At 35.3% G+C, this 27,687-nt stretch overlaps 1 protein-coding gene and 1 long non-coding RNA gene across 2 annotated transcripts in view; both read left to right on the top strand.

The window, feature by feature from the left end:
* Nucleotides 1-27,687, top strand: part of LOC126778740 (isocitrate dehydrogenase [NAD] subunit gamma, mitochondrial-like) — a 31,009-nt gene that overhangs the window by 1,524 nt on the left and 1,798 nt on the right. The window lies entirely within an intron of this gene.
* On the top strand, nt 904-27,687 carry LOC126778952 (uncharacterized). Its single transcript, XR_007670256.1, has 2 exons — nt 904-1,018; nt 27,451-27,687. It is a non-coding gene; the product is annotated as an uncharacterized LOC126778952 (long non-coding RNA).

Here is a 27,687-nt window from a genome sequence, read left to right as displayed (position 1 = left end):
GTAAATTTGATTTCAAAGAATGGATTTATAAAAAACAAACAATATGTCAATTATGATTTTAAAAATGGAACCAATTTAATGTAAAAACAGATGCACAATTAATTTTAATAACAGTTTTCTGATGATTAAGTAATTTATATAAAACCTTATTTGTTTACAAATAAATGGTATTATCTGTAGTAATTATTTGTTGTTGCCAGTACATTGTTGCTATTTTAATTTATCTGTAGGTATATAATATATAAGGTATATTCAGATATGAGTGACATTCGCTAATACCATAGCGATTGTTTAAGCGATATTTCGCTAAATATTGTATTTACAACTAACTCAAATTTACAACTATGGGACGTTTATGAGAGAGACTCAAGGTCGATTTTGACCCCATAGGCTATTGTGTTCAAGGCCTAGCACTAATTTGCCTAGCTATTCAAGGAAACCTGGATTAAAATTACATAAAGAATTGGCAAATGGTCATTTTAGTGAGTCCAACTACAAACTTATGGGATATTTATAACATTTTGGATCACATAATTGAAAAAAAAACATTTGTCAACACTGGCAATTAAATGTGAATACAGATAAGTGTATTTATTTTTATGATGTAATTATTGTTGCCAGTATCATGATTACATATATGAACGCAATCATATTGATTAGTGATATGTTAACCGCTTACATCTGAATCGTATCCGAGCGGCTGTCGATTAACATCGCTTATCTGAACCTACCTTTATATTGACATATTTACACTTCACTAAGACTTTAATTTTTGCTAAATCATATTGAAAAATGGTCTTACAAGTGTAAATAAATGAATTTATAGTATTATTTTAAATTTCAACCAAATAACTAGTTTTTTTTTTAATCTGTAATAATGTTATAGTCGCCAACTGTAGTCTGTCCGATTAGTATTTATTATCTGTCATTGTTGATAGTTTTCGTTATTTAACCATAGATTATATAAAAGCTTTTTAAAGTCGACAAGTAATTGCAGTAGAATTGAAATTGAGATTTTGTTTTTTTTTTATTAAATTTTATATTTAATGAATCGGACTCTTTCTAGCGCCGTTTAAATCATTAATGTACTTCATTATACAATATGTATTAAAATTAGACGAATTTTGTATATATTATCTGTAATTTTAAGTGTGATTTTTTTTCTGTGCAAAAATATGTCGTAACAAAGTTACCCGAGTATTCTGTTTAATATTTATTTTAGTTTGTAAACAAATAAATACGAAAAATTTAGACGGTCGTTTTATTATTGTTGTCGTATTTTCGTATTATTTCAATAGATTTTTATATAAATTCGATAAGTGTGTATTTGCCATAATTAAGTAAAACATTGGGCGTCTTTCGTGGACTATTGCGTCGCTATCGCTAAGCTTAGAGTATATAATTGCACGCGTTCTTTTTACAAGCTTTTTTTTAATTTCACTTGTTAATATGTGTGGCTCATGCCTAACTAAATTTTAAGCTAGTTCCAGACAAGCGATTGGACGTAACCTTCCAAACACTTTTGTTACTTTTAATATCTTTTACATATATATTTAAAAATCTTTTGAAATAAACGAAAAGCTATAAGCGAGTTAGAACCGCTTCTGTAGTTATAATTTTTTTTGTTCTTGTTACAATTGTTTTTAATTGTATAAGATTTGATAAAATAGTCGATTGTAAATAAATATAATAAATAGTGTGATGGTAAGTGTTCACCTCTTAAGTTATATTGGCAATATTGGTAGCACCAAATGACTGCCTCGTTGATAGTGGTTGACAGTGGCTAGATATGCCGCAGACCCAGGTTAAGCTGATAAAAAGTTACTGGACTTTATGTCAAAAAATCTCAGTAGCAGCCCGGAGTCTAGAAGTTGGAATTGTGTACACTCCCGTGCCTCGTAAAGCACGTAAAGCCGTTGGATCTGCGCCTGAACTCTTTCCGGTCGTGTCGGATTGTCGTCCCATCGGATTATGAGAGTGAGAGAATAGAGAGTGCACCTGTGTTTGTGCACACACTTGTGTCCTATAATAAGTTTCGCTCAGTTGGCTAATCTCTCTTAAGATCAATAAGAAAGTGTATTATGTGTTCCATGAGCCGCTTAGTAAAGGACCGTTTGAAACTGCGATATACGGCAGTGTAGCGTCAGAAGAACAATGATAAAAAATTATATATTTTTTTGAAACTTGTATTTGGTATTCGTTGATGTTCATACAGGACTTTATAACCTCTATTACACTTCTGAATAGGGTCAGTATTTTTTTGTGGGATTGGTATGCGTTTTTAGAACAGGATCCTAAATAACGCTTAAAAATTTTCAACTGGAATTAAAAAAAAAGTCCTATGTCAACCACATGAAATTAAATAAAATTTTTACTAGATTAAGACTTAGCAGCTTTGTGCAAACCCGTATGGGTAGGTGCCAAGTAGCAATAATTATTATTATTGTGTTACAAGTTCAAGTATGAGTGAGCCAGTGTAACTACGTACACAAGGGACATAACATCTTAGTTACCAACGCGGCGCATTTGCGACTTAAAGAAAGGTTATTGTTTCTTATAGTGCCAATATCTATATGGCGGTGGTGACCACTTACCACCAGGTGGCAATTATACCTACCTACTTCAAACACACTCGCTTACAAGTAATTCTGTTAAATAATGCAATGGCTTTTTCGATGCAAAGCTACACCTTTTTGGCCCTTTCATGTATTTAGTTTTGATGTGTGAAGAGTTCGAGCGTTAGATGACGTCAGCGTAAGTTTTCGAGCGTCAGATGACGTCAGTGTAAGATATGTGATGTGCGCGAGATCGGTACACAAGGTCGCGTGTTTACACATAAATTTTCGTGTACCTTGTCACTCCTACCATTTTTTTTATTTCTGTAGATAAAGTAAACCCCAGCTTATTAAGATCAAATTAAACACGATTTTCCCCAATTTAAAGATGGTGACATAAATTCTTAAGTTAAACTAGTAATAGTTTTAATTAAAGTACTTTTTTTCTATTTCCAACCAACATTATACCCGTCGCTAAAGAAAGGAAAGCTATCGTATTATAAGCTATAAATTTTGAATTTTTAAAAAAAATTATCTGTTTTTGTTAAATGTATGGAAAATATTTAAATTATTTTAATTTACTTTAGTTTTAATGAAAGTTGGTGGTTAATATACCATATATTAACAACTTCTTAGAAAATTAATATAAATATATATAGACAATTGGTTTCCATAGTACAATCTCTGCTTATTTTGGGATCAGATGGCCGTGTGTGAAAATTGTCCCAGGATTTTATTATTATTATTATTATATAAATCTTTATAGAGCTATTCTGGTTGGAGAAATTCGTAACTCACCGCAGAATATCGTGAAATGTCAGGTATACGACATCCTGTTATAATAATAATAAATTAAGTTATCCCTGTTAAAAGGGAAATATAAAAAATAGATTTAAAAATAATTATAACATTTAATTAAGCGTGTCTTACACGAGTGACGTACGTAGTGTCTTTTAAAAGAATAGTGTAGCTCTGTATTCGATTATTATATAATTACGTATTTGTAGTCGTTCTTATGTAATAGTGTTTTATTATATTATGTATTAAATGTTTATCATTCATGTTGTTTTATTTATTTTTATATTATTTATTATATTGGGTTGGTGAAATACACATGTGGCAGAATTTCAGTGAAATTAGACACATGCAGGTTTCCTCACGATGTTTTCCTTCACCGTCAAGTGCGAGATGAATTATAAACACAAATTAAGCATAAGAAAATCAGTGGTGTTTGCCTGGGTTCCAACCCTTGATCATCGGTTAAGATTCTAACCACTGGGCCATCTCGGCGACAAATGTTGACACATCCCTAACAAATAGTTTTTGTCTTACATTGCTTTATATTTAACGATCATATATTTTACGATCCAGTGGACATACTTGTGGCAAATTACAATTGAAATCTTTATCAATTAATAAGATTTATTAGCTTATTTGGTTTTGCAAAATCGAGACGAAATACTGAGGATGCCATAAAAACAGTTCGACAGAGTTTACACATGACCATGTATCGCAAAGTACCAATTTAAAATAATACAAATAAGTACTGACAACAACAAAATATATAAACTTAATGACAGCCGACGTCAGTTTAAATAACCCGTACAAGTACAATGGGAGTACTATATAATGTACTATTCTCAACACCGACTGCTTCCATAAGGCGTAACTTCTGTTCTCCATGTCTTCTTTCACGATATATTTTATAACTCCGTAACACCAAACTAAAACTAATTCCTTCATGTCTACAGATGAAATATCACAATTGTATATTACTTTGTCAGTTTCCGATAACTTGTTGTGTAGACTCAGAGTGTTCGCGTCGTGGAAGTTCCATTCATTGTTTGTGAAATACGCTAACGCCGACGAAAGGGATCGCACCAAATTGTGTACCTTAAATAACCTGAAAATTAAAAAAAAAACACATTATCTAAAATCGTTCTCCTAATTGGTATGACGCAATCGCTCCCTTTTTGGTCTAGTGGTTAGCTTTTAAGATTCCAAAAGTATTTCTTGGGTTTTTCTGTCGAGAACTTCGCTTCACTTCTAATAGTTTGGAGTTAGCAGTGTGTACACTCCTGTATATAAATTTTGCTCTGCGTCTGAATGATTTAAGTTCGGATTTGCCGTCCCATCGGCTTATCACTCATAAGCCGATGGCACTTTGCGTACACATGCCTTTACTTTAATATGTTCTGCTAAGTTGGCTAGTCCCACAAAATGTCCGTGTGGCCCAAATCATTCAAGAAACCATCAACAAGATAGCGTCGAGCGTTTTTCTTTACATAAAGCAGAATTTCATTGTTTATAGTACGGCACTCTTACAAAAGTAATAGTAATACCTTGCTTTTTGTCCAACCAACAAACAGCATCCATCAATTATAGTAGCAGGAATGTAATGTAAAATCAATGTTAATATTAAGTACAGAAACTTGTATGGGGTAACTTTCTCACTCGAGAACCTTTCTGCCCCAGCGACCGTCGGTTCTGCGAGCAATGTGCCCCGCCCACTGCCACTTCAATTTAGCAATTCTTCGGGCTATGTCGGTTACTTTGGTTCGCCTGCGGATTTCATCATTTCTGATTCGATCTCGCAGAGAAACTCCGAGCATAGCCCTTATTCCAGGTCGGGCCAACCCGACCTGGAATTTTTATGGGTAAAAAGTTATTGAGTTTTTCTGTCAGAAAATTCTAAGTAGCAGCCCGGAGTCTGAAAGTTGGAAGTGTATTTGCTCCCGTACCTCGGAAAGCACGTAAAGCCGTTAGTCCTGCACCTAAACTCTTTCCGGTCGTGTCGGATTGCCGGTGTCTAATAGTAATGTGTGTAAAATAATTATTCTAAGGAGTTCTTATACTAAATACATTATATATGTCAGAAGCTGTAGACTGACATTGTACATTTAAAAATAATAGTGTCAAATTTATTTTTTAATAAAGCGTGTCTTCTCCTCAAGTAAAGTGTGGTTTAATTTAACAAAACGCGTAATAGTAATGAACAGCCGTCCTATCGGATCATGAAAGCTAGGGAATAGAGAGTGCACCTGTGTTTACGCACACACTAGTGCACTATAATATCTCCTGCGCAGTTAGCTAATCTTTCTTGAGATTGGCCGCTGGGGCCGAAATCGATGTGGAGGACCTTACGATACAGTACCATTAAATCAAATATAATTCTTTATAGACATTCTATAAAAATAAATTAAAACTCTAAATACCTAAAGATTTTCTCGATCATGTGTTTGCCAACAAATCCTGACCCGCCAGTGACAAAGACCACAGCGTTGTCGTAAAACTTCTGCACGGAAGAGTCTCCGCTGGAAATTGCCTTCTTAATTGCGTCATTCGTTGCTTGCGCTTCTTCTTGAATATCTTCGATGCTCCTCATCTTGTCTAAAACAATAATATGACAAAACAATTTATTACCCGCGTATAACTTAAAGAAATCACTTATAATATTTGATTATTTACGATATTTTTACGATTTTTTTTTCATGGGATGTTAGTATTTATTGGTTTATTTATATAACCGATAGGACAACATACAATTGGCCATGAAAAAAACATCAGTCCTTTAAAATTATTCCGACATACTTAAATTTCTTTCTCTGTGCTTATTTACTTTGACTGCAAACGACACCTTCCCAGGGTATTGTAACCTTTTAAAACTGAAAGTTAAATTTGGGTATTTACAAAGAAAGTACATATTATCAAGTAACCGACTAATTATAAATTTCACAAAACAATGAGAAAAAATTATATGCGGCGACGAAACGAAATACCTACCTAACCTACAAACTTTAATTTTAAACCGAAAACAAATGCTTAAGTACGAGTGTTTTCAAACCATCTATTAACTACCTGTTGAAATATCTCAAAACTATAAAAAGGTACTAAAAACTGTATGATCTTATCACGATATTTTTCATAAGAATTAATTTCTGTAATACAGGAGCCTAGCTCAGAAATCAGGAACTTCATTATAATTTGTAACTTTTAATGTCAATAAAGATTATTTATTATTATTATTATAATTAATGCCATGTTTATAAAAACGAAAAAATAATGCATTATTTTAGAACAAATTGCATACAATACAAAAAGTTTTTTTTTTTTTTTTATAGAATAGGAAGGTGGACGAGCATATGGGCCACCTGATGGTAAGTGGTCACCAAACGCCCTTAGACATTGGCATTGTAAGAAATGTCAACCATCGCTTATAGCCAATGCGCCACCAACCTTGGGAACTAAGATTTTATGTCCCTTGATTATAGATTATAGTGAGTCAACCTCAAAAGATAGACACATGCTATCGCGTACTTCTTTTAGAACTTTTTAAGAGGAACAATTTCGTCACACATGATTGTCATGTAACTTTAGCCGTTTACACAGCGCGTGCAACGGAAGCTCTCAAAAGGTATAAATTCCCATTTTTGCAACATTTTTCATTGATGTTCCGCTCGTATTGATTGCAGCGTGATGTTATATAACCTAAAACCTTTCTCGATAAATAGGCTATCCAACTGAAAAAAAAAACAATTCGAACTAGTAGTTCCTGAGATTAGCGGGATCAAACGAATAAACTCTTCCCCTTTATATACTAGTGTAGATTAGTGTAGACTTATATATACACATTACTGTGTGATAACATCGCAAGACTCGTGTGTTGTGTGTCTATAATTTATCTTTGATTAGTTTGTACTTTGCACACCTTGGGAATGAAACGATCGCCTCCAGTTTATTTTGTATGTTACTTACTAGCTGACCCGTGCCCACTTCGTTGGGCTGTAAACATTTTACTTGTGATCGATTGGCCGAACATTAATAAAATTGTCTCGCGTATTTGATATTTTAAATTATCTCTTAAACTATGCAACCAAAAAAAAACTGCAAAAATGAATTTTATTGAAACAAAATGTCCTTGGTAATAATTTATTTCTAATTAAATTGACGTGTTGTATATGAAAAAACCGTCTAATAGAAATATCACTCAATAGATTACAACACGGTGGCTTTTCCATCAATCAATCAATCAACAGCCAATCATTGTCCACTGCTGAACATAGGCCTCTCCCAAGGTGCGCCAAAGCTCCCTGTCCTCCGCCTTCCGCATCCAGTTGGTGCCCGCCACCTTTTTAAGGTCATCGGTCCACCTGGCTGGAGGGCGCCCTACGCTGCGCTTGCCGATTCGCGGTCTCCACTCTAGGACTCGTCTGCTCCAACGACCATCGGTCCTACGATATACGTAACCAGCCCACTGCCACTTCAGCCTACTAATTTTGCAAGCTTTGTCGGTGACTCCGGTTCTTTTCATTTCTGATCTTATCCTTCAAAGATACTCCGAGCATAGCTCGCTCCATAGCACGCTGAGCGACTTTGAATTTGTGGACTAGTCCCGCAGTTAGTGTCCACGTTTCGGCACCGTATGTCATGGCAGGTAAGACGCATTGGTTGAAGACTTTCGTCTTCAAACATTGCGGTATAGACGACTTGAGGACTTGACGAAGGTTGCCAAATGCTGCCCATCCCAAGCGAATTCTTCGATCGGCTTCCTTCTCTAAGTTGTTCCTACCGACTTGTATTATCTGTCCTAGGTATATTCACTAACAACTTCGAGAGGTTTCCCCTCGACGTATATCGGTCCCGGCACGACATGCCTATTGAACATGACCTTGGTCTTGTCCAAGTTCATACCGAGACCGACACACCGGGAAGACTCGCCTAGGCTACGCAGCATTTCGGTGAGTTGTTCCAGCGACTCTGCTATGATGACGATATCATCGGCAAATCGAAGGTGTGAGATGTACTCGCCGTTTACATTAACTCCATACCCAGTCCAATCCAGCGTCTTGAAAACGTCTTCCAACGCGTTGGTGAACAGTTTCGGGGATATTACACCCCCCTGTCTCACCCCTCTGCGCAGTTGGATCGCCTTCGTCTTACAGTCTTGGATGTGGACAGTCATTGTAGCAGCATTGTACAGACATCTCAGTACCTCGATATATCTCCAGTCGATATGACATCTCTGCAATGAGTCGAGCACTGCCCAGGTTTCGATGGAGTCGAAGGCTTTCTTGTAGTCCACAAATGCCATAGACAGCGGCTGATTGTACTCTTCGGTCTTCTGCACAATCTGCCGAACAGTATGGATGTGGTCCACGGTGCTGTAGCCTGATCGAAGACCGGCTTGCTCTGGGGGCTGGAACTCGTCAAGTCGTCTGGCGAGACGGTTCGTGACGACTCTTGAGAACAGCTTATACACGTGACTCAGGAGGGAGATTGGTCTGTAGTTTTTCAAGAGGGTTTTATCACCTTTCTTGAAAAACAGTACCACCACACTCCCACTCCACGTTTCCGGGGTCTTGCCATGTTGGATGACGGAATTAAAGAGTCTTGCTAGCTCTTTCAGGACCGGAGTCCCGCCTGCCGTAAGCAACTCTGTTGTGATTCCGTCATCTCCCGGAGCTTTGTTGTTTTAAGCTGTTCTAGAGCCGCCCTAATCTCGCCTTGGTCAACGACCGGGAGCTCCTCGGAGTAATGGCGCATAAGAGGGGCGCGCTGGTCATCAATACTGATTCCCACGGGTTTATCCGATCTTGAAGAGAACAACTGCCCATAAAACCTCTCTACTTCTCCGACAATCTCAGGCCTAGAGGTAACGACCCCACCATTTTCAGTTTTAAGTTTTGTCAGACGCGGCCTCCCAAACTTGCGAGCGAACACTTTCGATCCCCGATTTTGCTCAATCGCAGCCTTGATGGCACGGGTATTGGAGCATCGGAGATCGCGTCGCGTCAGCGTTTTTGTTGTTCGGTTTAAGGCCTTATATGACAAAAACGATGGTAGTTCTCGTCGTTTTCTCATGAGCTCGAGTGTCTCAGCAGAGAGTTTTGGTGCGTTGTCTCTTCTCTGTGGCGGAAAACACTTGCGGGATGTGTTTTGCAATATTTTGACCAGCGTGTCGGTTTTCTCATCAATGCTGCTTACGGTTTCCAACGCAGTGAATTGATTTTGAAGTTCCATTTGGAACTTTTCGGAGCCTTGAGCAGTTTGGAGCATGGTAGGTCGGAGAGTAGACCTCGTCTTTCTCGATCTTTCGGCTTTGAAGTCGATATTTAGAGTGCCTCGAACCAAGCGGTGATCACTTCCGGTATTAAACCTGTTGATCACTGAAACATCTTTAAATATGTGCCTTTTATTCGAAATGATAAAGTCTATCTCGTTCCTTGTCACGTTATCGGGGCTTCGCCAGGTCCACCTCTTCTGAAGCTTCTTTTGAAAAAAAGAATTCATCAAAAAGAGCCCCTGCGCTTCGAGAAAGTTTACCAGCATTTGCCCCCTGTGATTTCTGCAGCCCAAGCCGTAAGGTCCGACTTTCGATTCACCGCTGTCTTGTACTCCCACTTTAGCATTAAAGACGAGCAAAAAGATGTCGAACTTGATTCACGAAATTAGTAGAAACTAGAATGCGACAGACGTTAACAATAAACCGAATATATTTTTGCCTCCTTTTATATCGATATAGTTCAAGGCAAGTTTAAATTTAATTATGAAAACAATGTTCCGTGAGATTTAAAATAGACCAAAACACAATACAATATATACGAGTATATAAATATCGGAATCAGTAAAAGTATTTATTTAAGTAGGCTTTTATCAGAAATAAAATTTGTCATTTTCCATGATTATATCAATGTTAAAACTCGGAGAAGATTCGACAACAAATTTCGTAGTTACTAATTTTCATCATCATATTGTATCCTATATGAAAATTACAGTACAGTACAGTAACAGCCTGTGAGTGTCTTTCTGCTGAGCTAAGGCCTCTCCTTTTCTAGAAGGTTATTCCACCACACTTGTCCAATGCGGGTTGGTGGAATACACCATTATCAGTGAAAATTAATGAATATATGTTCTTAGAGAATTTGCAATAAAATAGTAGATGAAATGTATAGAGTGCCTCCACTGTCTCACTTCGCTGAAGAAGACCGAGGTTGAGGCCAACCATATACGCAAGGCGCATACGCAAACTATTCAGTGACGCTCGAGTTCCACACCGCACTCCGCTGCCCCCCACACTTCATGGGCGACACGCAATAGGCGTTTTTCAAGCGAGAAAAAAGTACTTCTATTGGTTAAATTTCTTTCGGATCATCTATCTGACTTTTGAAAGATTATATATATATAATAGTTTTAGAATTTTTTCTGGTTCTCTTTTAAGTTGAGACGATTATTTCAACACAAGGAAGTAGAGGGTAGCGGGGGAGAGGGGGCATGAAGTGACTGTATAGGAGAGCGACACGCCGTTTGCCGTCACGGCTTACGAGTCGGTCTTGCCTCCCAAGTGCGCCAATTATATAAAACAAACTATTTGACTTATTGCTAGTAACGGAACGCTAACTATAATAAATATGTTAACGGAAGTTTTTATAGGTATGTAATGAAAATCTAGTTTTATTAAATACTGTATGCTTTGAAATGACATTGGGTCGTATTTCTATTTTCATCCGATTTTAATTTAAATATTTTATGTGCAATTCAAATGAGCATTATGTACACTAACATTCTAGACTTAAAGGTTTTTCGTCACAATTTAATTTCACGCTTGTTTTGCTATTATTTTATAACATTGATATAATAGTACTTATGTTTAATTTTATGCAATCACAAAGAAATATATATAAATACAAAGATTAATATTAATTTAGGTATCGTGCTAGGGAATCAAATTAGTAACTAGTGAGTTTGTTGTCAGTTCTTCTCGGAATTTTAATATTAATATAATCTTGGAAAATGACGAATTTAAGTTTTAATAAAATCCTTTTTTAATATATATTTCCGATATTATTTGTAGTTATTTAGTTTAGTCGACCAAACGATATCGAACTCAATTCTCGAATCTAGATTATGACTGAAAGTGACGTTGATTGCAATAAATCAAATATGCCTTACCTTTTATATAAATAAAGTTTATGATTAACATTTAAGATAATGTTCCGTGTGATTTTTTTTATAGAATAGGAAGGCGGACGAGCATATGGGCCACCTGATGGTAAGTGGTCACCAACGCCCATAGACATTGGCATTGTAAGAAACGTTAACCATCGCTTACATCACCAATGCGATACCAACCTTGTGAACTAAGATGTTATGTCCCTTGTGCCTGTAATTACACTGGCTCACTACCCCTTCAAACCGGAACACAACAATACCAAGTACTGCTGTTTAGTACAAAACATATTATAGTGTTGTGTTGACAATGACATATTTTTTTATTTTATATATTTACTAAAAATTATATATACGTCTAACAAATTTTGAGGTATTTATTCACGCAGGCTTTTAATAATCATAATTATAATATTATGTTCAATTAAATTTATTTATTCTATATAGCTGAGATGGCCCAGTGGTAAGAATGCATGAATCTTAACCGATGATCGTGGGTTCAAACCCGGGCAAGCACCACTGAATTTTCATGTGCTTAATTTGTGTTTATAATTCATCTCGTGCTTAACGGTGAAGGAAAACGTCGTGAGGAAACCTGCATGTGTCTAATTTCATTGAAATTCTGCCACATGTGTATTCTACCAACCCGCATTGGTGCAGCGTGGTGGAATAAGCTCCATACCTTCTTCTCAAAAATGGAGAGGAGACCTTAGCCCAGCAGTGGGGCATTCACAGGCTGTTACTATACTATATGTAAATTAATTTACACTAAGTTTTCGGTCAGTCTATTTTATCATATTAAAATATTGTACAGATCAATATACCTTATTTATTATTCATTCTCAACATGAGCAACATAACATGATAAATGGAAATTATTTACGGGTTTTCGAGTGGGTCTTGCCCCCTAGGAAATAATATAAAACAGAATCCTATATGACTTATATATATTACATTTAGAACTCAACCCTAAATATTATAAATATTTTAAATTTCCTTACCGAAAATGGTAATAAGTATGTAACGAGAATTTAACATTGCTTTGTATAGTAATTAGCCATTGAAAGGACGTGAGGTCATAAACGTATATAAAGAAAAATAAAGATGTTAAGATTATATGATAGGTTATGTTTCAATCGAAATTGAAGTATATGCGCGGCACACTCGTCATGTTAAATTTTAATTTCAAGTAATTCTCTGAGCAGGTGTTTAAGGATCACGTAAGATCACATAGGATGATTAAGGAGCATATGTCACAGCTAACTGAAACAATAAAGACAGTCACTTATATACAAAGTCGGACATGACGAAACACGATAACAAAAATGTCTTCCGGAGCGAGTTCTACCACAGCGGCCAATCTCAAGAGAGATGAGCCAACTGCGCAGGATATTATAGTGCGCAAACACAGGTGCAGTATATTCCCGAACTCTCATAATCCGATGGGACCAATCGGACACAACCGGAAAGAGTTCAGGTGCAGAAACAACGGCCTTACGTGCTTTCCGAGACACGGGAGTCTACACACTTCCAACTTCCAGACTCCGGGCTGCTCCTGAGAATTTTATATAGAAAAACCCAATAACTTTTTATTAGCCTGACCTAGGATTTGAACCTAACCCCAAATTTTCACCCTCCTAACCCATCATCCCATTTTGTAATCACTATTTTAGTATTTTTGTATGAACAATATCAAAATAATTACTTTTAGTGAACCTCATTACCTCAAGCTTTCGTCTACGTCATTCACGAGAAGCGTCGCGTCGTTTTGACATTTAAAAATTTGCAAAATATTTAACGATTTATTTAATCGATAAGAAATACAAACAAGTTTTATGATATTGAAAAGGTTGGTAAAATACTAAAAGATTGAAGATTTGGTCTATTTGTATGTATGTGTTACAGTTAAAAATGCCAGCAAGACGCAAGGGGGCCCATTTGAGCCGACGAACTAATAAAGCATCAAGCATGCGTAATAATAGAGCAAAGCAAAATAACGAAAATGTGCGTGTGAGCATGTCACAATTGAACGGTTTGCTCATCGGCACTTATCCAGTAGCAAGGCTGTTCCTGAAGTCCATTCGCACACGAAAAAATATCGCAAAGGACTTCGTTCCTCCCCGGGTCTCTTCTTCCCCAACCTTTGTACATTGTTTTTTTGTTATCATTTTAATTTACACGGGACTATATTGTGTCTTCATCGCAATTATATGGAAGAAGTGCAAATAATGCCATCTTGAAAAATAAATGAAAAAATCATGTAAATTAATTCAAGTATACATACATTACATACATTTAATATAGACATAATTCGAGTGTTTACTATTGACAGTATAATCAGAGAAATGATAGTATAATCATTACTCAGCTCAGCCTCAAAAAAACTATTATTTATCTAGTTATTATAACAATATTTAATTTATAGTAGACTCTGTTTTGATTGTTTGAAACTTTTAAAGACACTTTTAATTTTTAATTTATTGTTAAAGGGCTTAAATTACTTTGACAACATTCAAAATAAAATCCTTTAGAAACAATATCATTATTCTGAGTCAAATTTAATTATTTAATGCAATAAGTTAAACTTAATTTGATTTGAATTCTATTAGCAGCGCCAGCTTTGAAAAGACTGTTTGTTTATATATAAATATGATTAAAGGCACATGACAGTTTAATAATAGGCATAAGGAAAATAAATTCAACACGACCCACCTGAAATTAGATGGACCTGCCAAACCAGTCTTCCTTTCTAAAAAGTTGACCCCGAATACCTATCGTATATACTATCTGGCCCTGGTTGTTTGCCCTTTGCAATTAATTATCTGTTACGTTTGATATGCCTTTTTAATGTTAAGCTTAATTTACTCATCAAATTATGTCACTGTAACAACCCCTCTGTTTTTATTTTATATATACTGTTCCACAAAGTATCAGTACACATATTTCACTCACATGTACCTCGACTAACTTTTATACACATACACACAATAATATGTTTCACAAATAGCAATCTCAATACAGATTTATTACAATTAGCATTCCTAGTTCTTACAAAGCATGTATTCTTTAACATTCTATTTTGTACCAAATTAATACCTGTCATTTGCAATGATTGATTCAAATGATATTATCTCAACGGATATAGATAACATTAATGTAGCATCTGCGTATTTATGTGATACAGAAACATGCAACTTATTAAATATAGTCAAAATATTCGTAGTATATATAAAAATTTCGATCATTTAACACTTCAGTTGTCGCGCTTCAAGTTTGACAGTGACATTATAATATTAACGGAATGCTGGTTAAATAGTCACAAACCTAATCCTATTATTGCTAACTATGATTATTATTACTCGAGTAATTGCCTTAATCAAAACGATGGTATCATATACGTGAAAAAAGACATAAAATGTTCTATAACGGAACCCGAAGCAATAGGAGGCAACTTTTTACTTATTAAAACTGAACCAGACATATTCATTTTGGCTATTTATAGATCCCCGTCCATACAATGCACAGACAGTTTTTTAAACTCTATTGATAATATTATTCGTCTTATTAACCCGAGAAATAACTTGATAGTTGCCGGAGATATAAACATAGATATTAAAGCCTGTTCTATTGATAGGAACTGTGCAGCTTACCTAAATGTAACCGCTGAACTGGAACTATTGCCTGGGCACACATATCCTACTAGGTTGCACAACTGTCTAGACCATATTATGCTAAAAACAGTATTTCGAGCATCAGTATTTGTAGTTGATTCTACCATGCCTCAGTACTGCTCAGCATTGACCTCGCCCTCGCCCATAGACTTAGAAGTCTAAAAAACCAACCTCTTACAAAGAATTAATTTTGATGCCTGCATTAAGTAGTAAGAGACAGTAGACTTCTCTTTTATCACTCCCTCTTGCGATGCTAATGAAACAGCATCAAGGTTTGTTGATATACTGTCTAGTTCTGTTAAGCGGAACTCTGAAATTAGCCGTATACCTAGTAAAAAAAAAACACTTAAACCATGGATAACCACTGGACTTCTACGTTGTATCCGGAATAGAGATAAACTACACAAAAATGAACCAAATAACGTAATTCTCGAGGTTACATATAAGCGATACCGGAACTTTTGTAACTTTCTGTTGAGAAAGCTTAAAAGAAACTTTGAGAAAACGCTTTTATGTAATGCAAAAACTAATAAAGAATCTTGGAATGCAATCAAATCAATTATAGATTATACAAAACAGAAAACGTCAGCTGAAACTCTTTTAAGTCCTAACAATAATATAAATAATAGCATAGACTCTGTAAATAATTAATTTTCTAGTATAGGGAGGCAGCTTGCCGTAACTGCAACTGCGTATAATGAAAATAACACTAATTCATACAATTTCACGTTTCCTCCAGAGTGTAATTCGGCCTTTGACTAAAATTGAGGAGTTCTATGGTCAAGTTGAAACTCTCTTGCAATATACCAAAAAACATGATTTAAATGTAATAATGGGCGACTTCAACGCTAAGGTTGGTTCCATGTCTGTACCAGGGGTGACAGGGGATTACGGATTAGGAACCAGAAATAAAAGAGGTGATACTTTAATAGAGTTCTGCCAAGAGAAAGGATTTATGCTAGCAAATACCCTCTTTAAGCTTCATCCTCGTCGTTTGTACACCTGGACCTCGCCACAACATGCAGCTGATAACATAGTTCGTAATCAAATAGATTTTGTATTGGTCAACAAAAGATTTCGAAATTCAATCAAGGACTGTGTTACATAACCGGGAGCAGATATAAAGTCTGATCATAATCCTGTCGCAGCAACACTACACTGTAAATTTAAAAAATTGGCTCAGCAAAAACAAAATTTTCGCACAGATTTAAATATGTTGAAAGAATCCATAGTTAAAGCAAGAGTTTCAAATGCTATAAACGAATGGGCTAACGAGGACATGACCTGCCCATCAACATCTTTGACAACGCGGTCAATACTCAAGGATACGGTCAGCAATATTTGTCGGACTTATCTGCAGCCTGACCATCTAGTCAAGAAACAGCAATGGATGACTGAGGAGATCCTGAAATTAATGGATGAACGCCGAACACATAAAACCGCAGACCCAAAGAGGTACGACGAATTGGATAAGCTCATTGCTAGAAAAATTCGAACTGCTCGAGATAAGTTCTATGAGACCAAATGCGAACGTATCGAAGGCCTTTTGAAACTACATGGCGGGTTTAACCTTCAGCCTTTTCCTCCATATGCCGTAGGGTAGAGACAGAGATGTTTTTGGTTCCTTTTGTACGGCTGGTCTTGAAGGTCTTAGACCCAGCCGTACGGACAATTTCCACAAACCTGTCGTTGTATGTGTCCACCTCCTCGCAGTCTGCTAGGCAATCGAATCGGTTTTGGAGTTCGAGCTGAAAGCACGTTTTATAGGCATATGTTTGTGCGATATTTACTATTTTAGTATTTTTATAATTTTTTTCAGATGATGTTAGGAAGTTGCAGTTAAATAACACTTTAATCAATTTATTTTGAGCGGTTTGTATTTTCTTAAGGTGTACTTTCGCCGCAGTCCCCCAGATCTCAATTGAGTAATCGAATGTGGTTTCACCAATGAGTTATATATCAGATATTTTACTTTTCGCGGTAAACATCGCGCTACACCACGAAGAGCTCTGGTCAACGATGATAATTTTGATATGATTTTTTGGATGTGTGGTTCCCATGTCAGCTTATTGTCGAGTATCAAACCAAGATATTTTTCCGACGTCTTTTTATTTATCTGTTCGGAATTAATAGTAGGTTCAGTGTAGGCTTTTATCTTTTTGTTTTTTGCAGTAAACATTGAATAATTTGTTTTTTCGAAATATTCATTTATATAGTAATTTTTTTTATCTATTAACCATTTTTTAAGCTTAGACCTTACTAACCTTAACGGTAATATCCCTTAAGCTATTTGGTATATTATTAAATATTTTGATGCACATTATGTAGGAATTTTTTTCGGAAGAGAGCACAGTGGCGAGATGGTATCAATAACCTAGTAGGATTTATTAATCCAAGTCTGCTTCTATCACCTGCTTTTTCGAATAAATTTGGATATTTTTTTACAAACATGACTACATCCATTATATACAATCCGGCTAGTGTTAAGATTTTGCTAACTTTAAAAATCGGTCTACATTAATCTAAAGGTTGAATTCCAAAAATAGCCCTCAAAAAATAAAATCATTAAAAAATAGCCTGGCTTAGAATTAATCCTCAATACGGACACCGACCTATGCAACAGTTAGCTTACCGTCCACCTTTTAATAGTAATAATTATAGACCCCAAACACAATTTGGTTATAGGCCTAACTTACATCACGACGGAACAGGACAGAATGAGAACCGTAGTGCAAAATAAACCAACTTTCTCTATTAATGACACATATGCATATGACTACAATTACTATGACAATCAATGCTGCTATCTCGCGACACAATTGTATAGGTTCAAGGGTGTTTGTGACCTTTACGTCGCCAATAATGCGTACTGCACGTCGCTGCAACCGGTCCAAGGCCTCTAGTAGGTACTTAGCGGAGCCATCCCAAAGGTGCGAGCAATATTCAACGCAAGACCATACCTGTGTTTTGTATAACAGGCACAGTTGTTGTGGCGTGAAAAAACGCCGCACCTTGTTCAGAACTCCGAGTTTCCGTGAAGCTGTTTTTATAATAGCCTCGATGTAATCCCTTGGACTAAGGTCGCAGCGAACGTCCATCCCCAGCATGGCGATTTTGCTTTGTATCATCAGCGGTGTGCCACAGAGGGAGGGATGAGGGTAAAATGGTGACTTTTTCGCTGTGATAGCGCATACCTGTGTTTTCTTGGCATTAAACTCAACAAGATTATCAGAACCCCATTTGGCGATGAGCTCTAACGTCCTATCGAGTTCAATGACAAGATTCTCCCGCCTCTCCTAAGTTTCCGCCCGCCCAGCTACTGCGCGTCTGTGGTATCCACCATGCACTGTACTATCATCTGCATAGCAATGTATGTTCCCAAGGGAGAGCATATCATTGATATGCAAACGAAAGAGTGTCGGAGATAGCACAGATCCCTGGGGGACCCCAGCATTCACTACATAGAATTGTGAAGCGCAACCATCTACTAAAACACGAAGGCTACGCTTGTGTAGGAAGCTGGCAATCCAGGTGCATAGCTGAGCAGGCAGACCATATGCCGGCAGCTTGGAGAGAAGACTTCTGTGCCATACCCTGTCGAAAGCCTTGGAGATATCGAGGCTGACAGCCAACGATTCTCCATGCTTGTCGATAGCTTCACCCCAGAGGTGTGTTACGTACGCTAGAAGATCACCTGTGGACCGTTTTGGTCGAAACCCGTACTGACGATCATTAATCAGACAGTGATCTTCTAGGTAATGGATCAGTTGGTTGTTTAAAATCCGTTCCATCACCTTACAAAGTACTGAGGTGATAGCTATTGGTCGATAATTTGCCGGGTCAGACCGATCCCCTTTTTTGGGAACCGCTTGCACATTAGCTCTTCTCCAAGCTCCCGGCACACATCCCGAAGAGAGAGAAAGTTGGAACAGGCGCGTTAACACAGGAGACAGCTCCGCCGCGCACTTCTTCAGCACAATGGCTGATATTCCATCGGGACCGCTAGCTTTCCGTATATCAAGTGATTGCAGCTCCGCACGCACATCACTTTGCCTGATTTTGATGTCAGGCAGGCCCTTCGTTGATCCGCTAATCTTTGCTCTGTAATGTGTGTAAACTCTGGGTATAAGTTTATAAACTCTTCATACAAACGTTTTCTATAAGCGGTCTTATTAGTCTCTAATTGTGTTATTTTGAAATAAATCCTAATAATTGCTTCATTGCATTCATTTGTCCATTTCATACGTTTTCCTGTTAGTGTGTTAAGATTTCCTGTTAGGATGTTTTAAGATTTGTAGCGTTTTGTTGTAACTGAGTTTGGATTACTTGCAATTCTGATCTAACTTCATCGTAAATCTGATCAATGGTTTCTTGTGGTAATAATTTCTTTTGTATAATATAATATAATATAATAGCTCTACGTTGGTCAGCAATTCTCTGTCTGCTTACTTCCATATGTGGATATTTATTTATTTATTTATTTATTTAGTGTACAGGAAACAAACAGTGAAATAATTACAATAAAATAAAAAATATAAAACAATTCTTAAACCAAAACAGTTTCCATTTATAAATTAATCATAAGTAATTACAAAACAAGACATTTTTTATATTTAATAGGTGCATGAAATTATATAATTCATTTATATAATTTAATTTAATATAAATTTAATTTTTAAATCAATAAAACATAATTTAATAATAAATAATCAAATTATAATTAATTAATTAAAAATGCATGAGTAAATTAAGACTCTTCAGAGTATAACATTTCTTTTACTTGCAGTTTGAATTTTTTAAGGGAGAGATGAAATATATCACATTCAATAAATGTTTTATTGTACTGTTTAGATGATCTATTAATAAGTGCATTTGCTGCACATTTAGTCTTTGTCAATGGAAAATCAAAAATAGATTTGTTGCGACTACCAGGGCGAGGACACTTGATATTTATTTTAGAAAGGAGATAAGGGGAATCAAATATGTTGTGGATCAATTTATATAAAAACACCATATCACGTTCAAGTCGTCTCTGTTCACTTGTCGGTATCCTTTCTACTTGATTCAAATTATTTATAGACGAAAATTTTAAATATTTTAAAAACTTTTCCTGAATATTTTCGATGAATTCTATATATTTACTATACTGTGGATTCCAGACAGTGCAAGCGTATTCTAGAATAGGTCTCACAAATGATTTATATAAAAGAGCAAAAGTTGAAACACGCTTAAACTCTCTGGAAATCCTCAGCACAAATCCTAGCATACGAAACGCTTTAGAAGTTATGGAATTTATGTGTTCATCGAAAAGAAGTTTAGAATCGAGTGTTATTCCAAGATCTTTGACCACTGATACACGTTTTATATCATCTTCCTTAAATCGGTAGTTGTAAATGATCACTTTTCTTTTTCTGGTATATGTTATACAATTACATTTCTTTGTATTCAAAAACAGCGAATTGGTAGTACAATAATCGCTAAGTAAGTTCAAATCTTTTTGCAGACTAATACAATCATCAACACTCTTAATAATTTTATAAGTTTTTGTATCATCAGCATATAATAGAAATTTAGAAGATGCAAATACCGAAACAACATCATTTATATATATATTAAAAAACAGTGGTCCAAGATATGAGCCTTGAGGGCCTCCAGATGGAACGGGTAGAAAAGATGAGCAACATCCTTTCACAGTCACGGCTTGACTTCTATTCAATAAATATGACTTGATCCATCTAAGGAGGTCACCATGTACACCGATGAACTCCATTTTTGCTATTGAGATAGAATGAGAGATTTTGTCAAACGCTTTGGAGTAATCGGTGTACACAACGTCCACCTGATATCCTTTTCCATTGCAGTCAAAACATAGTCAGTGAATTCACACAAATTAGTTTCAGTTGATTTCTTGTTAATAAATCCATGCTGCTGGTCAATAATTATGGGACGTATGCTTGGAAAGATTTTGTCATAAATTATACGTTCAAAAAGTTTTGGAATTGAACTTAATTTCGAAATAGGACGATAATTTTTGATATCATGTCTATCTCCCTTTTTAAAAATAGGCACAACATAAGACTGTTTCCAAATTGAAGGCATAGTACATGTATGAAGGGAAATACAAAACAATAAATGTAAAGGAATAGATATAGTCATATAGCATTTACTTAGAAAAAGAGGTGGTATACCGTCGGGTCCGCTACCTTTTTTAATATTTAAGGTTTTCAAATACTTACGAACATCAGCAAGTGAAATATCAACAGATGACAAATTAATTGTATTAGCATATCCACTATTATTTTGACTGTTACAGGAAAAATTGTTAAGATGTGTACTATGTTCAAAGGATGTATAGAAATATTCATTAAATAGATTGCTTATTTGCTGACCGTCACTTGTTGAGATATCGTTATAATATAGCCGCTCAGGTATGTCGTTTGTATTCTGTTTGGTCTTGACAAATGTCCAAAAACACTTAGAGTTTCTCAAAATATTATTTTCCGCAAAATCAAGATAGTTATCGTAGCATGTCTTTTCAACCCTTTTTTGTCTATCACGAAGTAATTTAAAAGTACTGTAATCACTGTAATTATCATACATTTTCCATTTTTTGTGATATTTTAGTTTTTCTTTAATAATTTTAATAAGTGCAGGAGAATACCACGCTGGATACTTACTAAGATCAACAACCACTTTAGAAGGAATATTCATTGTAATTATATCATTGATTATGTAATAGAATTTCTCAACGGATGTGTCAATATCATAGTAATCAGAAATAACCGACCAATCAATGTTAGCCAATAATTCATTAATTATTTTATAGTCAGCTTTATGAAAAAGTTTAACAATACGAGGAGGGCTAAGAAAGCTACTAATGTTAATATCTATTAACATAATATCCAACGTGGGATGGTGTAAATCTTCCTTTACTAAAGGTGTTTCACAGCGCATAACCCTACAATTTGAGTTACTGAAGACAAGGTCTAATTGGCGATTATTGTTGTTTGAGACTAAGTTATATTGGGAAAAGTTATTTAAGGACATGAAGGAAGACATTGCATTGACCATTGAGTTTCCAATATTCTCACAGAGCTCAGCGGATGTGGACGAAGGAGACCAAATAGCACTGGGAACATTAAAATCACCAACTATTAAAAATATATCTTTCGGATTCAATATCACTAATTCAGAGATACGTTCATAAAAGTTCAACTGATCTTGAAATTGTGAATACGACTGAGGAAAATAACAACAAAAAAATCTACAATTAACGGGCTTACCTTTTGTCCTTAAAGCTACGCATAATGAAAAAACGTCACAGGAAACAATATCGTTTGACGGCAAAAAGACAGGGTCTTTAACAACGAGTCCGTTACGCACCGCAATCATGACACCGCCTCCCATTTTATCGTTTTTGTAGCGACTATCAAAAATTTCTGAATCAAAAATTCCAGGTAAAAACCACGTTTCAGTTAGACAAATTATGTCATGTTCACAATTTAATATATTTGAAAAAAACTCAGAAGTTTTTGTTCTGAGACCTCGCACGTTTTGGTACAAAATCGCTTTTTTGGATACCATTGCGAAATAAGTAATTTATAAATCATATAAGACTTAAGAATTATACTAAATACATTTAAACTGACCATTTCATCTAAATTAATTATAATAATTCTCCTTTCCAAAATTATACAAATAGAATAAACGTTAAACAGATTTAGCAGTTTCATCTCTCTCTCAAAGCCTAATAAAATTACAATTAAATAGAAAAGCCAACATAATTTTAGTAAATTTATAAAGAAGCCACCAAACGTACTTATATATAATATGTTGGATAAATTAATTGCGCGTATTACAATTTTTTTAAATCACATTCGTTAAGTATATGAATAACAGGGCTAGTGTCAGTTTTTCTAGCCATAATAGAACAGTTTTTTACCCAAATATACGTATATTTTTTATCGCGAGCTATTTCATTTGTTTTACGAAGAAGCGCCTTATTAGCACTTGTTAGGTGATCGTTAAAGTAAACACGATTAGTATTTCCCACGTAGCCAAGGTCGCAAGCCCTGATATTCTTCTTTGCTCGTAATCTAGCAAGGAAATCATCCTTCTTCCATCTAGACAAAAATCGAATAATTACGGGTCTTGGTTTTTTAGAAGCATTGTTTTTAGGGACCACGCGGGTTATAAAATCGATGTCCGAATGACTGTAAGCTGAGTGATCCACCAGTTCCGATAACTTATTCATTGTTGTCATTAAATTTTCGTTTTTGAATTCGGGAAGGCCAATAATCTCAACATTAGAACGCCTGGACCATTGTTCCTTATTATTAATTTCATTTTGGAGGCTTATCATAGATAATTGGCAGTTTTTTACATCGGAATATAATGCATCACACTTTTTTATCCCATTCTCGGCTGTTTCTAGTCTCTTAAGAATCGCATCATGAGTATCACTTAAAAATTTCACAGAGTTTTGGAGTGACAAAATTTCCTTTTTAACATCCTCAAGGATATTTTGAAATCCAGAAAAAGCCTCTTTAAACTCAGATTTAATAACATTTCGAATTTCATCTCTTGATATTTGTAGCGCAGTGAGATTTACCTTATGTGTATTTCTTTCAGAAGACGTACTCTTATCAGTTTTTTGCTTGGACCGCTTTGTGACATTGCGAATTGGGGTATCAGATTTGTTGTCCCGAGAATTATTTGAGGTACACGATGAACACCGCCAGGAGAGTCTAAGATCATCGTCCGGTTTTAGTTCTTGATCTTTTAGCTGTAGCATACAAGCTACATGGAATTCCCTATCGCAAGATGTACATACAATAGGATCTTCAGCATCATTTATTGATTTGCTACAGCAGGCGAACTCCATATTATTACTTCGTAACCAAAAAAAAAAAAAATAGATGCGCACAAGTGAGATTTGAACCTGTGTCGACTGCGTATGCGGTGCGTTCGAAACCTCTGTTCCAACAACTGTTTAAGTTGACCGGGCAAAAATAGTTATCAGTTTTGTACGTTGTTTATGTGTGGTCAATGACCTATCGGTTGCGGTATGTTTTTTCAATATGAAGCTCATTAACGTCTTGACGCACGAAGTAGATCACGATGCACTTGACGAACGTTAAACATATGTAAATCACTTTTATATTTACAAAGTTATTGTTGAAAACTATTATATTTTGGCAAATAATATTAAAGCACCAATAGTTAATACGTCTTGTCGCTATGTAACAAACAGCGCAACTGTTTATTTTTTTATTAATTTATCTATAAATTTTATATGTAATGAAGAAAGATATGAATTTGTGTCTGATTCTAAATTTGTAAGATATAGGTAGGTACGTAGGATGAACTTATTCATTTCCATACTCCACTTTTTACGTTTTTTTACGCCACTGGTGGTGGGCACAGGTTCACTGACAAAACTTGTCTCCTGTGCAGCATCTGCCAGTTGAGCACCGGTTGATGATGAATTTGGTGAAGATGTATACAAAATTGGTGATGAAGAGGGTATTAATGGGAATAAAGATTTGGAGGATGAATTAGAAGTCTGCGTGGACTCTTCTTCTAACAATGGCACGTTCGCCTGTATATATTTTTTAGTTTTGGACCTAGTTATCATATTATTTCCACAAGTGGCTAGGGACATAAAAGTCAATCACAGCAGAGCCCTGCATTCACTGTGATAAGGGTAAATTAAATTAGAGGTCCCCTTGTCTCTAAAGTTCGCATACTAACGACTAAGCAGCCCCTTAGTCATGGAGCCCTCGCCGTACGCTGTTCCACCTTGGCTTGGGTTGTATCTCTCTTGGTCTGTCTTCTCATCTTAGGCCAATCCAACATGAGTAGCTCTATTGGCATAGCCCTAAGAATCATTGAAGCGCACAAGCCCCACCATGTCGGCAACGTAAAGATACGTCGGTGGGGATATTATTATTATATAACATCTCAGTTCCTAAGTTTAGTGACACATTAAAATTGTAAGGATTGGTTAATATATGTTACAGCAGGCAATGTCCATGGGCGTTGGTGATGTCTCACCATCAGCTGATCCATTTACGTGCCTACCATTTTTTGTTTACGTTGTACTATTTGCCTTTACTAAATAAACGTTTCTTGTTTCTCAATTATTCAGATAACGACAGTTCACAAGGCGAATATAATGAAGCTCTCTGATGGCCTGTTCCTAGAAACCTCGCGTTGGCTCGCACAGGAGTACCCAGAGATTGAACACAACGACATGATTATCGACAACTGTTGTATGCAACTTGTTGCTAGGTAAGATTATAAAATAATATATAATACATTTAGCATACAGAAGTGAAACCGATTTTATAAAAACCTCGAATTGGTCTTTTTAAATATTGATATAAATAACTCACTAAATTACTTCGAACACATTCAACAAATCACAAGTCGCGCCAATAATGAATTAATTACCTCACTCTTTTGTCCCCAAACAAAATGGCAGTTTTAAATTAGCGTGTGTTTTTTAAGCGCTGTTGTAGAGATCAACTATTCTTATAACATATATATACATACATATCAGCAGTGAATCTTAACTGAAGGCTGTGGGCTTAATCCGAGCTCCGCTGGGCTTTATCTCCTGCTCATCTGTGAAGGAAAACCTACATGACTCTGATGATATTCTGTCAAATGTGTCACATCCAATAACATGCATTGGATTAGCATAGTGGCATAAGCTCACACACACAACACAGCATAATCATTTCAACTATCCAGCTTTAGTGTAATTACAGGCACGAGGGGTTATCTTAGTTCCCAAGGTTGGTGGCGCATTGGCTATGTAAGCGATGGTTGACATTTCTTACAATGCCATTGTCTAAAGGCGTTTGGTTACCACACCCCATTAGGTGGCCCATATGCTCGTCCGCTTTCCTATTCTATAAAAAAAAATCCTAGAACCAAGAAGAGGTGTAGCCACTAAACCACATTAGAGCAGCATGTGACATTAACTAACTTTATATTTTTTGTTCTTTTGAATCTTTCCAGGCACAGCGATAGCTGACAAGAATTTCGCGAACCCAATAGCTATGATTAACGCTTCCATCGATATGCTAGAACACCTCGGTCACCACTTCCATGCTGACCTGATAAGACGAGCTGTTAATAAGACAATCAACGTTGACAAGGTCCTCACCTCGGACGTGGGTGGTACAGCCTCATCGACGGAAGTGGTCAACCACATTATGGGTAATATTGGACGTTGCTAAGTATTTAATTGGTGTTTATCATGATAATTTATATTACATTTGGATTTTAAGTTTTAGAAGGAAATGACCAAATGTCTCTTCGTTCAATGCATAAATCAAATTGGATTATATTCAATAAATTTTATACATAAAAAGTAAATGTTTTAAGATTTCTGAACTGTAATATATATATATACTAAAAAGGATTTATTATCATGATAATTATTATTATTTAATTGGCTTCCCCTGTTTTCTAAATACCCCGTAGCTAGTATCTATCGCAGAAATCAGTTATTATTGATAAAAATAAATTGAGAAGGAACTAATTGTTACATTTCTTTTTAAAATTTTAATTTATAAATGTAAATTTGATTTCAAAGAATGGATTTATAAAAAAAACAATATGTCAATTATGATTTTAAAAATGGAACCAATTTAAAAATTTAATGTAAAAACAGATGCACAATTAATTTTAATAACAGTTTCCTGATGATTAATATAATATATAAGGTTTATTCAGATATGAGCGAAATTATCTAATGCCAAAGCGATTGTCTTAAGCGATATTTCGCTAAACATTTTATTTAGTATGTACATTATATGAACATATATATATAGTATGTACATTATATGAACACTCAAATTTACTATTTATGACGTAATTAATGTTGCCATTATCATATGATTAAATAAATGAACGCAATCATATTGATTAGTGATATGTTAACCGCTTACATCTGAATCGTATCCGAGCGGCTGTCGATTAACATCGCTTATCTGAACCTACCTTTATATTGACATATTTACACTTCACTAAGACTTTAATTTTTGCTAAGTCATATTGAAAAATGGTCTTACAAGTGTAAATAAATGAATTTATAGTATTATTTTAAATTTCAACCAAATAACTAGTTTTTTTTAATCTGTAATAATGTTATAGTCGCCAACTGTAGTCTGTCCGATTAGTATTTATAGTTTTCGTTGTTTAACCATAGATTATATAAAAGCTTTTTAAAGTCGATAAGTAATTGCAGTAGAATTGAAATTGAGATTTTATTTTTTTTATTAAATTGTATATTTAATGAATCGGACTCTTTCTAGCGCCGTTTAAATCATTAATGTACTTCATTTTACAATATGTATTATAATTAGACGAATTTTGTATATATTATCTGTAATTTTAAGTGTGATTTTTTTTTCTGTGCAAAAATATGTCGTAACAAAGTTACCCGAGTATTCTGTTAAATATTTATTTTAGTTTGTAAACAAATAAATACGAAAAATTTA

The sequence above is a fragment of the Nymphalis io genome, chromosome 27 (assembly GCF_905147045.1).
Source record: "Nymphalis io chromosome 27, ilAglIoxx1.1, whole genome shotgun sequence".
Taxonomy (NCBI): domain Eukaryota; kingdom Metazoa; phylum Arthropoda; class Insecta; order Lepidoptera; family Nymphalidae; genus Nymphalis; species Nymphalis io.
The sequence above is the reverse complement of the archived record's forward strand: the minus strand, read 5'-3'. Positions and strand labels throughout refer to the sequence as shown.